Genomic DNA, 10193 nt, shown 5'->3' on the forward strand with positions numbered 1-10193 from the left:
ATACTGTATCAGTGCTAACGTCACTGACCGGTGGTGGCAGTGTTATTTTCCACGACCGCCAGATCAGTGCTGTTCACATATTTTTCAGCAAAGATTCAGTTTAGAGACAGTATGAGATACAAAAGAAATAGACATTTTCTATTAGTGGGAATGGCGGTTCGCCCCAGAAATTTGCGAATAGCGTGATGAGCGTGCTGCGTGGCGTTTTAAATCACCGTGCCGTTTGAGGCAGGTGGTTTCGAGTGTTGGCCGCGCGGTTGGCAACTGCAGGCTCACTGCAGGACCGCGTGTACTGGCGTGTACGTTGCTGCTGGTTGTGTTATCGCCTTGGTTATGCTCGTGCCGTGAAGGGCTCACAGCGTACAAGGACGTCACTAATCGTCGGCTGGTGTAAGGCGCTGTACGGCTCTTGAAAGGATTTACCATGGAGGGCGTCCCAGGCAGAAGCTTGAGAAAGCCCTGGTGATTCCGCAGGCTAATCTTTTCAGGATACCCGAACTGCAGCTGCAGAGAGCAACGGAGGACCCTGAAGCCGACGTACGAGAAAATTTCATCTCGGGGGGGGGGGGGGGGGGGGCTTTGAGCTGCTGAGATAACATCGGCTTTAGGGTGGCAGGCCGGTGGTTTAAAACACGCATATTGTGTGTTTATACGCAGACAGTTGGCTATCAGACTTGTAAGTTTCAAGGTGCAATTCATAGCCACCCTGCTGCGTGTCACACAGTTGGGAATATCAGTCTGATATCTATCAATGAATGAGATATCACACATTGAATAGCAAGTATACATCAGTTTGGGATGCAATCGAGACTCGCCCAAGGAGCAAAACAATGATCCTGAACTGAGCAACTGTTGATGTTGAGTTGGTGCCATCTGGGAGTCCTGCAATGTCTGCCATATTGTCTTACGCGTATCATTTCATTGAATACCTAGCTAATGGTGGTGTCAAGTCTCTTAAAAATGTCGGTGGCAAGACAAATCTTTACCATGAGCCTCAGAGCTGTTGTCAGATTTTGAGCCTTGAGCTGTCGGCAAATTAAGGCCTTATGTACAATGCATCTAATATAACTTTATCAAAACTTCTGCTAGATTCATTCTAAGCATCTTATTTCCCGTTTATGCCAGGGTAATCTTATGGAATTTACTGCATGATGACCGAGCCGAGCAAAGCGATGCTTCACAATGACCCACTGATTTAACCTAACCTCCGCCATGAATCGCGCTCCTCCATTCTGGCACTCTCTCCAGCCCGGCGCTCTCCAATACGACCCTCTCCAGTCCGACCCTTCCAGTCCGACCCTCCTCAGTACAGCGCTCTCCAGCTCGGCGCTCTCCAGTCCGACGCTCTCCACTCCAGCCCGCCGCTCTCCAGTCCGGCGGTCTCCAGCCCGGCGCTCTCCATCCCCCCCCCCCCCCCCCCCAGTGGTCCCAGCCCAACTTGCCACATGGACGGTCTGGCAGTAGCAATGCATGGGTAGGTTTGAACTAGCGTTTGGCTCAGCCTTTTCAGCACCTTGTATTTATGTCGCAAGACCCTTGAGACCAGGGTCTTTGCAACAAGGCGTATCGGTGACGAATCTGATTCCAAACACGCTGCTGCATAATAGTCGGTCAAATCTCATTTCAGTTGAGGCAGTTTGGTATTTTCTCAGTCATGCATGTGCCAATGCATCCTTTCAGGGTCTCACCCATGATTCCCGTCGCTCGGTCTGCGAAACATCCTACCCCAATGTAAGCCATCCCTTCAGACCTGGACGACCCTGAGCCAGGTACCAGCGCTCCGCACCTCGTCTCCGGCGCTCCCCGCCCCAGGGCCAGCTTGTCCCGCAGGGAAAACTCAGCAGTTGCAATGCATGAGTAAGTTTCAGCTACCACTTCTTTTAACATCATAAATGGGTCACGTGACTTTAAAAATTAATTTTTGTATTACTGTGTGAAACAGAGTTATGCTTGCGTGTCCAACTTGACGCATGAACTTTTTGAGCGTCTGAGACATGTCTTCGTTGCTCGGGCTGTGAAAGGCTGTTGAAAGAACGAAAAACGCTTTTTCAGACTAAGGCGACTCGAACACGGCGCCCACGCTCTGCGGTCCGCCCTGGCGCTGTCCTGGCGCTTGGTGTATTGCAGTCCAGCTCAGGCGCTCTCCAGACCGGCGCTTACCAGCCCGGAGCAATCCTGCCCGACGCTCTCCAGCCCAGCGTTCCCTAGCCCGGGTGCTTCGGACACTTGCCGCTACAGTGCCAGACGTGTGCCCACACCAGAACCAGAAAAACCACCAAACCAACCCAGAAACCAGAAGATTGAAACACCTTATGTGTGTGCTGCCGAGACGATCACGTATATTGAATGCGTGTCATGAATATATATGTACATAGTTGTATGTTCCTTCATTATATGTTGCACGACAGGACCTTGAATCAATAACCGTTAACTGGCTCTCAACCAATGTTCTGCAGGGTGCGATGGCGATTGATAAGCATATTTACTGAACAAGGAATGGGACTGTCTATAGCAGTCTCTTTCACTTAAAAATTATGCTTATAATTTTGGGCGAGCTGCTTCGTCATATCTAAGGCTTGCTGTAAACATTTTCAAGTGTGAAACATTCCCTTAGAGTCCCCGTGTTCTCCAAAGTCCCCCGTGATCTTAAGGCCTAAGCCGCTCTAGTGCTGATCCGCACTCCCGCAAGGATGTGCAGACTACTACGTGCAGAGCATTTCCAGGTCACCCAGGCATTGAAGACGACATACCAGTTATTTCACGTCTGCTCTTCCATTACCATGTGGCGATCAAGGTCAAAACAAGCATACGCGTCGTGTCGTTCATACCCGCCGTTTGTGAGCACGATTTCCACCCAGCCAGCATGTTTACATGGGCCCACAAGGGCTAAACGTAAGGTAACTTGATTAATATCGACATGGGCTACAAGTGGGCGGCCACTACTGAGCTCCAGCCTGGGTCCCAAATGAGATGCCAGCATCATGCCATATTTCTACATGCACCAGAAATGTTCGTGCCTGGCACTGCCCCATCGGAATTTACCATGACAAAAAAATTACGAAGAGGAAATGCATAAGGCAGTGGCAAAAACCTTGTTCCTCAAAGAAAACCAGGCGAATGGAATATATATATATATATATATATATATATATATATATAATATATATGCAGTGATATTTCCGCAAAGTTCCTTTATCGAAACGAACGCAAAAGTGAGTTCACAATTGCCTGCCAATGATCCTATCCGGTTCTCATGTTTGTTTTTTTGGGACGGCGAGTCACATTTTTTACAGGGCACCTCTATTCAGGTGATTATAAAAAAGCAACTGCCAGCCATTACTGCGCACAGTGCATATCTAACCAAGAATTAGAATGTGCGAAAAAAACGTGTGCAAGCAAACGAATTCAAGTAGAGGCATCAGCATCACGCTTTATTCGAACATGCATATGAGTTCGAGTAAGCAAGCATTTCACATTACGCATCAAGTACACATGCAAACTATTTCAATAAAACAGGCATGGCGCATCACACATCTTAGCGTCTTCAGACACTACTTTAAAAAATTTAAAACGATTTTAAGCTACCTCACGTCATGCATCAAGGCACATGTGGACAACTTGGGTTCACATCAACATGGTCTACAGGTGGGGGTAGCATCCCGCTTTATGTGGGACCCAGATGCCACCAGTGGGACCCAGATGTCATATGTGGGCTGCCCACATGTCACCGTCTTGGTTACATAGGCACATAACGTTGATGAGTTGTGTTTTCATGTCGTGTTCTGCCATGTATTGTGCGAATTATTTCACATGAAGTAACAGCTCGTAAGGCTGTGCTGCACATGTGTTTGCATGGGCAAGTTCGGCCCTCGTTGACATGGGTTGCAGATGGGCTGGTGTCTAGGCTTTATCTGGCACCTAGAAAGGCTGTAATCGTCCTGTTGACATGGACACAACACTACAGTTCTCATGTTCTGTGTTTATTTTTGGGGGCTCTTTGTGTCCCGTGCAAAAAGGTAGGTGTGTCCCGCTGGTAAGGCTGGGATCCACATGGCTTTGACATCGGCAAAACTAGGCCCACGTTAACACGGACTGCACATGGGCTGATATTTAAACCTTATCTTTGGACCCAGATGTAGCTGCCTACATGCCACTGTCTTGGTCACATCGATTCATCATGTTTATGCTTTGGTTTTTCGCCTCGGGTTTCGCCTGATCTTGTACAAATATTGCGCAACCTTGGGCAGCAGGCAAGGCTGGGATCCAGGTATTTGTATGGCAAGCTGGGCACACACTGACATGGATTGTAAGCTAGGTAGTATCTTGGCTTTGCCTGGGGCTTCACATGGACTGCCCACAAGCCGCCGTCTCAGGAAACATTCTTGACACCATCGCATGTGACCGATGAAACTATTGCTGGCACTGCGCCTTTAGGAATATGGCACGTACGAAAGGCTTTGGTATAGGAGCAAGATGTATGGAGGCATAGAAACAGCCAATCGACTATTGTTTGTATATGAGGACAAAGGTGAATACGGCCGACCCTTTTAACCACTGTTTCTGTGAACAGTCTGTGATTTTTCTCGCGTGTTTCACGATTCCATACTGAGAAAAGTAAATGTTTTCTCGACACGATTCCATACTGTGAAAAGTAGCTGCTGCTCCACACGATCCCATACTGTGAAAAGTAGCTGCTGCTCCAGCTTTGCTAAACCTCTCCGTTCCTCTCACTATAACCCTAAGTCGCGCCGCACGCACGGATACAGCTATCATACCACAGGGACCCCCCCCCCCCCGCTATGCTGATTCAGCGCCTACATGGCGACGCAAGGTGGTCACGAGTCAACGCGCCGCGACGCCCGTTTGCGCACCAGCTTCACCCTGCAGTGCCTGCCATGGTGACTGGCCTGCACACAGCATGTCTGTCGGTTTTCATGCAGGGCCGGGCTTTTTCCCTGTAAGGCTGGTTTCAATCTGTTCCATTGCAAAGTTACGTTAATTTCGATCAGGCTATATGAGCTCTGTTGAATGAGAGCAGATCTCCTTTAAGTCAAGTTCATTCGGAACTCGCTTCGTGATTTATAGCTGGCCGCGGACGACCAGCCTCGCTACGATGGTGCGGGATTTGCGTTTTAATTTGCGCTTTCGGAGGCGATGGGGATGAACACATAGGCAGTGTAGGCTGGGACTCGCATGGGCTGCCCATTAAAACCACCATCTTGGCCACATGCTTGGCCCATTGCTAATATCAGCGTACACTTTTCGCATGCTCTGGACAAAAATGGCATTTTCATGGCAGTTTATCCATCGGCATGCATCCCCGGCATGCATCGTTTTCGTGTTAATTTTCTGTTTATACTTTTTCAAAAACAGGTCAATTGGCAATTTGTCCCAGGCTAGCCACCAAAGCTGAGTGTCTTTATTCCCGGCATGCAACCTGTTATGTACATATTCTAATGAAAACAAACACTATCTTTGAGCAACCTATGTGTATGGATATCTGCGTATAAACACATAGCAAACACTTAACTCACGTTGCAAATCTGCATGAGAATATGTGGGTTCTTAAAAGAGTCTTACCTCTGAAAGGTATTGGCGTAACATCACAGCATACGACTTTTTCCCACTGATGTTTGCGCCCATAGTAGCACCAGGGCACTAAAATGCTAAAGAAGAGGTGAACTTTTCAAAACATTTTCCGACCTTATTCAGACTTTTGTTCGAAATATTCGAACGCTGGGCGGGGAAAATTTGAAGTATGAAATTTGCCCCTTGTGCGGAGTTGTGGAATTGTCATATCGCCGGATGGAATGGCTGAATGATCACACAGATGCAATGATCATTACGGATATGCATGACTTGGAGATCTTCAGCGTGCGATTCAGGGCATGCGACAGTTGGTGTGCTTCAACCGCGCACCAGCGCTCGGGATACGGCACCAACCCAGGCATGTGTCAACTGAAGATGCCACTGGGCCCATGTCGACAAGGAGCCCGTGTTGGCCTGGCAACATTGGCCAGGGGCTCACTGGCCCACTGTGCCCCTTGATGTATCGAACTGGGGGGGGGGGGCTCAGGCCCCGGGAGACTCGCTTGGCACCCTGAGCACCGTTGAAGAGGGAGACAAACACGTGGTCTTGCGGTGCACGGTCGGTCTATCCCGCCAGTTGTGGGAGCGCTGATCAGTTTTTGGACACCGTTTTGCTGACAAAAGTAGTAGTAGGTCAGTTCAGTTTGTTCTTCCGGTGCGTCTTGAAGATGCTTCAAGCCTCTGGTCTGCAACGAAATCCGGAATGGGACCCCAAATGAAGGTCACTGTCCCTGCATTTTCAACCAACAGAAGCCCTTCGTTCATTACTTAGTTTGGAAAGATAAGACAGCTGTAAAAGCCTTATTCCTTGTAGAAAAACCAGGAGAATAGAGATATAGAGAGTTGATACTTCGGCAGCATACCTTTTTCGAGCAATAGCAGAGTGAATTCAAAATTGCCTGCCGATGATCCTACACGATTTTCATGTTTTTTTTGTTTGAAACGTAAGCCACAGTTTTTACAGAGCACGAACTTTCAGGGTATTAAACGAAGAACAATTGCTAGCCATTACCACGATACAGTGCCTATCTAAGAATTACATTATGCGAACATTACGTGTGATGCAAACACGAACGTTCGCGTGCTGGGTTTTTTCTTCTTAATCTCCTGAATGCTGTGCCCTGTAAAACTGTGGTTTGCTGTTTAAAAAAAAAAATTGAGTAGAATCATCGGCAGGCGACTTTGAATTCACTGCTGCTATTGCTTCGATAAAGTGTGTTGTTGAAATATCAGCCTCATATATTTCCATTCTCCGGGTTTTTCTTCGAGGAATGCAGCAATACTACTGCCTTATCTATGTCAATAATGTCCTCGGTAATTGCACTGAGCAACTTAGGTAACTTGGAAAGAGATTCTTCCACCTTTGTTTCCAACAGCGTTTTTGACTTCTTGATGGGTTTCATGGGAAAATTCGAAAAGTTCCCAATCTTTCAACTTGACGGAAAACACCGATGGTGGCAGATCCAACGGTACAAGGGCTCGTGGCGCGACCCCACCAGCATCAATGTAACCAGACCCCACCATCAATGTACCCAAACCTCATCAACAAGTATCACATCAATGTAACCAGACCTGATCAACACCCGCTCAAAAACGAGGACGGAAGTGGCGTGATCTGTATTTCTCTGCGTTTGCGGGTGGCAGGCGTTACGGCCACCCAAACACGCGGCCAAAATGGCGCAGCGGGGAGCGCGGCCCACGGCGGATGGCAGTTGCGGTTGCGACTTAGATCTTGGCGCAGTGGGGGCCCATAGGCTCCGTGTCGATACTCTTCGTGTTGGCCGGAAAGTATCAACGGTCGCAGCCAAGTTTGCTGTGGACAGGTGGGCATGTCAGCGCTGTAGTTTGAGTCGATGCTTCCATTCCATGGTGGCAATGCACTCACTATGAGAGGCTATATGACTGAACGAGAGGCGCTGTCTGGTTCCGGTACGTTAATGCATCGCTCGCGCTTTGTTCTGGACTATCCGACTCGTAAGACATCCGACTCGATAAGACATAACTAGTAAGACATCTGACAGTTTAATAGTTCCACAATCCGCTGTCCCGAATTGGTTGGGGTAAGGGACCCTCAGATCCTGCTCCACATGATCAACCATATAAGCCAGTGAGGCAAAAACGTTCTAGCAAGGGTCGACGTCCTTTGTGGCTGGCAGCGCCATCTGTGGTTAGCAATCGTCATCCTTGATTCAAAGCAGCCCCACAAGCCTAGCAACGCCATCTACATCACTTGAGCCGCTCCTAAACTGTCTTGTGTCCGTGAATGACGGGGAAAGAAGTCTCATGTCCGCTTTCACTCGGCCTGAACCACTGAAGTGTGAAACAACCACCCCTGTCGCCAACTGGTCTGGTGCCTGGCAGCGGCGCCACCGCTCTGGACTTACATTAGCCCTTGCGGCAAAAGGGCGCCGCTCGGTGTGTCGATGCAGCTCAGGTCCCGCGTGTACACGCGCACCTCGCACGTGTTGGGCTGCCGGCTGCCTAGGAAACATCGGTGACAGCGTAACAGAGGTCGTTTGTCCTGAGTAGCCATTTTTCACTCCAAATTTCGGAGACCTGTTCTTACTTGGTCCCATGTCTAATCGAAGCAAGCTGCGTTACCACAGCAAATCTACCATACAAAGCACAAGAAATAAAGGTACAGCGTCTTGGAGCATGGTCCCACACCGAACGCCTGGGAAATGGAGAGACGGGCAACAGTGTCGAGTTACCACGACTGGCCACTTTACCAAGCCGCTGCTGTAAAGTGAAGACAGATAAAAAGTCCCCGACGGTTGCCGTTCTTCGTTGGAATCTACCCTGCCGGACAGGCCGGCCGTGCCGAGCCATAAAGCAACCGACGGCGAGTGCAACCCGCAGCTCCACTTCGCGGAGCATTGGAAGCCCCTCGCCGATCGGCAGACGCCTGCGGTGATGAGAGGCACTGCCCGGGGGTGGCCGAGGTCACTTCCCGGAGTGGCCGAGGTCACCGACCCACCAGAGGTGGCCTGATGGCAGGCCGGGAATCTCTCGCCTGGCAACGCAGGTCGGGGCCATCGGGCAGATCATTGCAGAGCTCGCCGGCGGCGCACTTGATGTCGGCGCAGGTAACTATGATCAAAGGGTTAGACATCTTGGACGCATGGCCCCCTCCCACACACACGTCACACACATACCATTGTGATACACATGCTTCGTTGTAACGAGACACTGGGACGATCTGGTCAGCGCAGAAGGGAACTTGATGTTGTAAGTTGGTCAGTGCATCTGCAAATTGCGAGAGGTCTTGTGGCCTCCGTGGTGCGACTGTTCGTGGAGTGATTGAAAAATACATTGTTCGTTTGTCTATTCTTCTAATCCATTCTCGCCCATTCTTTCTTCATCGTTAACGTGGAACATAAGACCGGAAGAACTGCCTTAAGGAGTTTAAATGTCAGCGGTTTTGACTGAGCATTCATACCCAAAATCTAGCGAACTGCCCCTGGGAGTAAGCTGAGAAAAGCACGCCACACTGGCAGGGTGTGCTGCTGCATCCTTATGGGTGACACAAAACTTGTTTTTAAGAAATGCCGTTCGACTTCAATTTCCTAGAACCTTTCCTTTGTTGTGTTTATTTCCCAGGTCTTCATACACTTCGCAGACTGCCTTGCAAATATATAGCCTCTCCTTCATCAAAGACTCAAAACAATTTCCTGTAGGCCTTGCACAGTCGAAATGTAAATGGAAATCATATTAAAGGTAGGATACTTATATATGGAACACATAAACTTACTGCGTAAAGTGCCATGCTACTTAAATTCTGACTGTTGTTTTTTTGCCTGAACACGGTTGCACCAGGACATGCCACACTGAGACCACACACCACACTGAAAGCAGTGCGCATATGCGGCGTTCAGATGTTTTGTCTCGGCTCGGGATGAACTCGGGTTGTATTTGGTACGTTCCTAAAGACTTTTTCGTCAGCCCATAGACGTCCTCTGCCATGGAAGCGCGCTGATATTTTTAGCACGATGTCTCAAAGGCACATATCAAGCAACTCTAAACCTTCCGCTATCGACAGGTGGCCCGAATCAGTCAGCGCCATACTCGGGCCACTTGGTTATCACGGAGGTCAGCACCGGCCACGCGCACAATTCGTGGGGAAGAGCATTCTGCAGGAGCCGGCGGTCCCCGAAGGGAAAAAACCGGCACACTCACTTTGGGTGTTTGGCGCTGGCCCGTAAGAGCTCTGGGCGGTGGCGTAGGCCGCCAGCAGGCAGAGGATAACGACGCGCATTATTGGTGCTGTAGGGCGCGGGGAAAATGGGAACGGTGTCACAAAGCGCCACGGAAACGCTGTCACAGAACGTCACAGAAACGCTGTCACAAAGCACCACGGAAACGCTGTCACAGGGCGCCACGCGAGCGCTGCCTCAGGCCGCGCCGAGCGCCGTGGTGAAGGGTCTCGCCCGGGACGGAGCGGGATCAGGCCGAGAACGACGTTCGGGGAGATAAACCTTGAGTCTGCATGCGTTCGTAATTGGGAAACGGCACCTTGATATCAGGACGACCTTTCAACCGGATTCAGGGCCTCTGTTGCTGGACGCCAAAAGCAGGCCTCTCAAAAGCGTGCGGAGCGGCGTCCC

This window comes from Pollicipes pollicipes, unplaced genomic scaffold, assembly GCF_011947565.3.
Source record: "Pollicipes pollicipes isolate AB1234 unplaced genomic scaffold, Ppol_2.1 Scaffold_4002;HRSCAF=4701_pilon_pilon_pilon, whole genome shotgun sequence".
Classification (NCBI taxonomy): domain Eukaryota; kingdom Metazoa; phylum Arthropoda; class Thecostraca; order Pollicipedomorpha; family Pollicipedidae; genus Pollicipes; species Pollicipes pollicipes.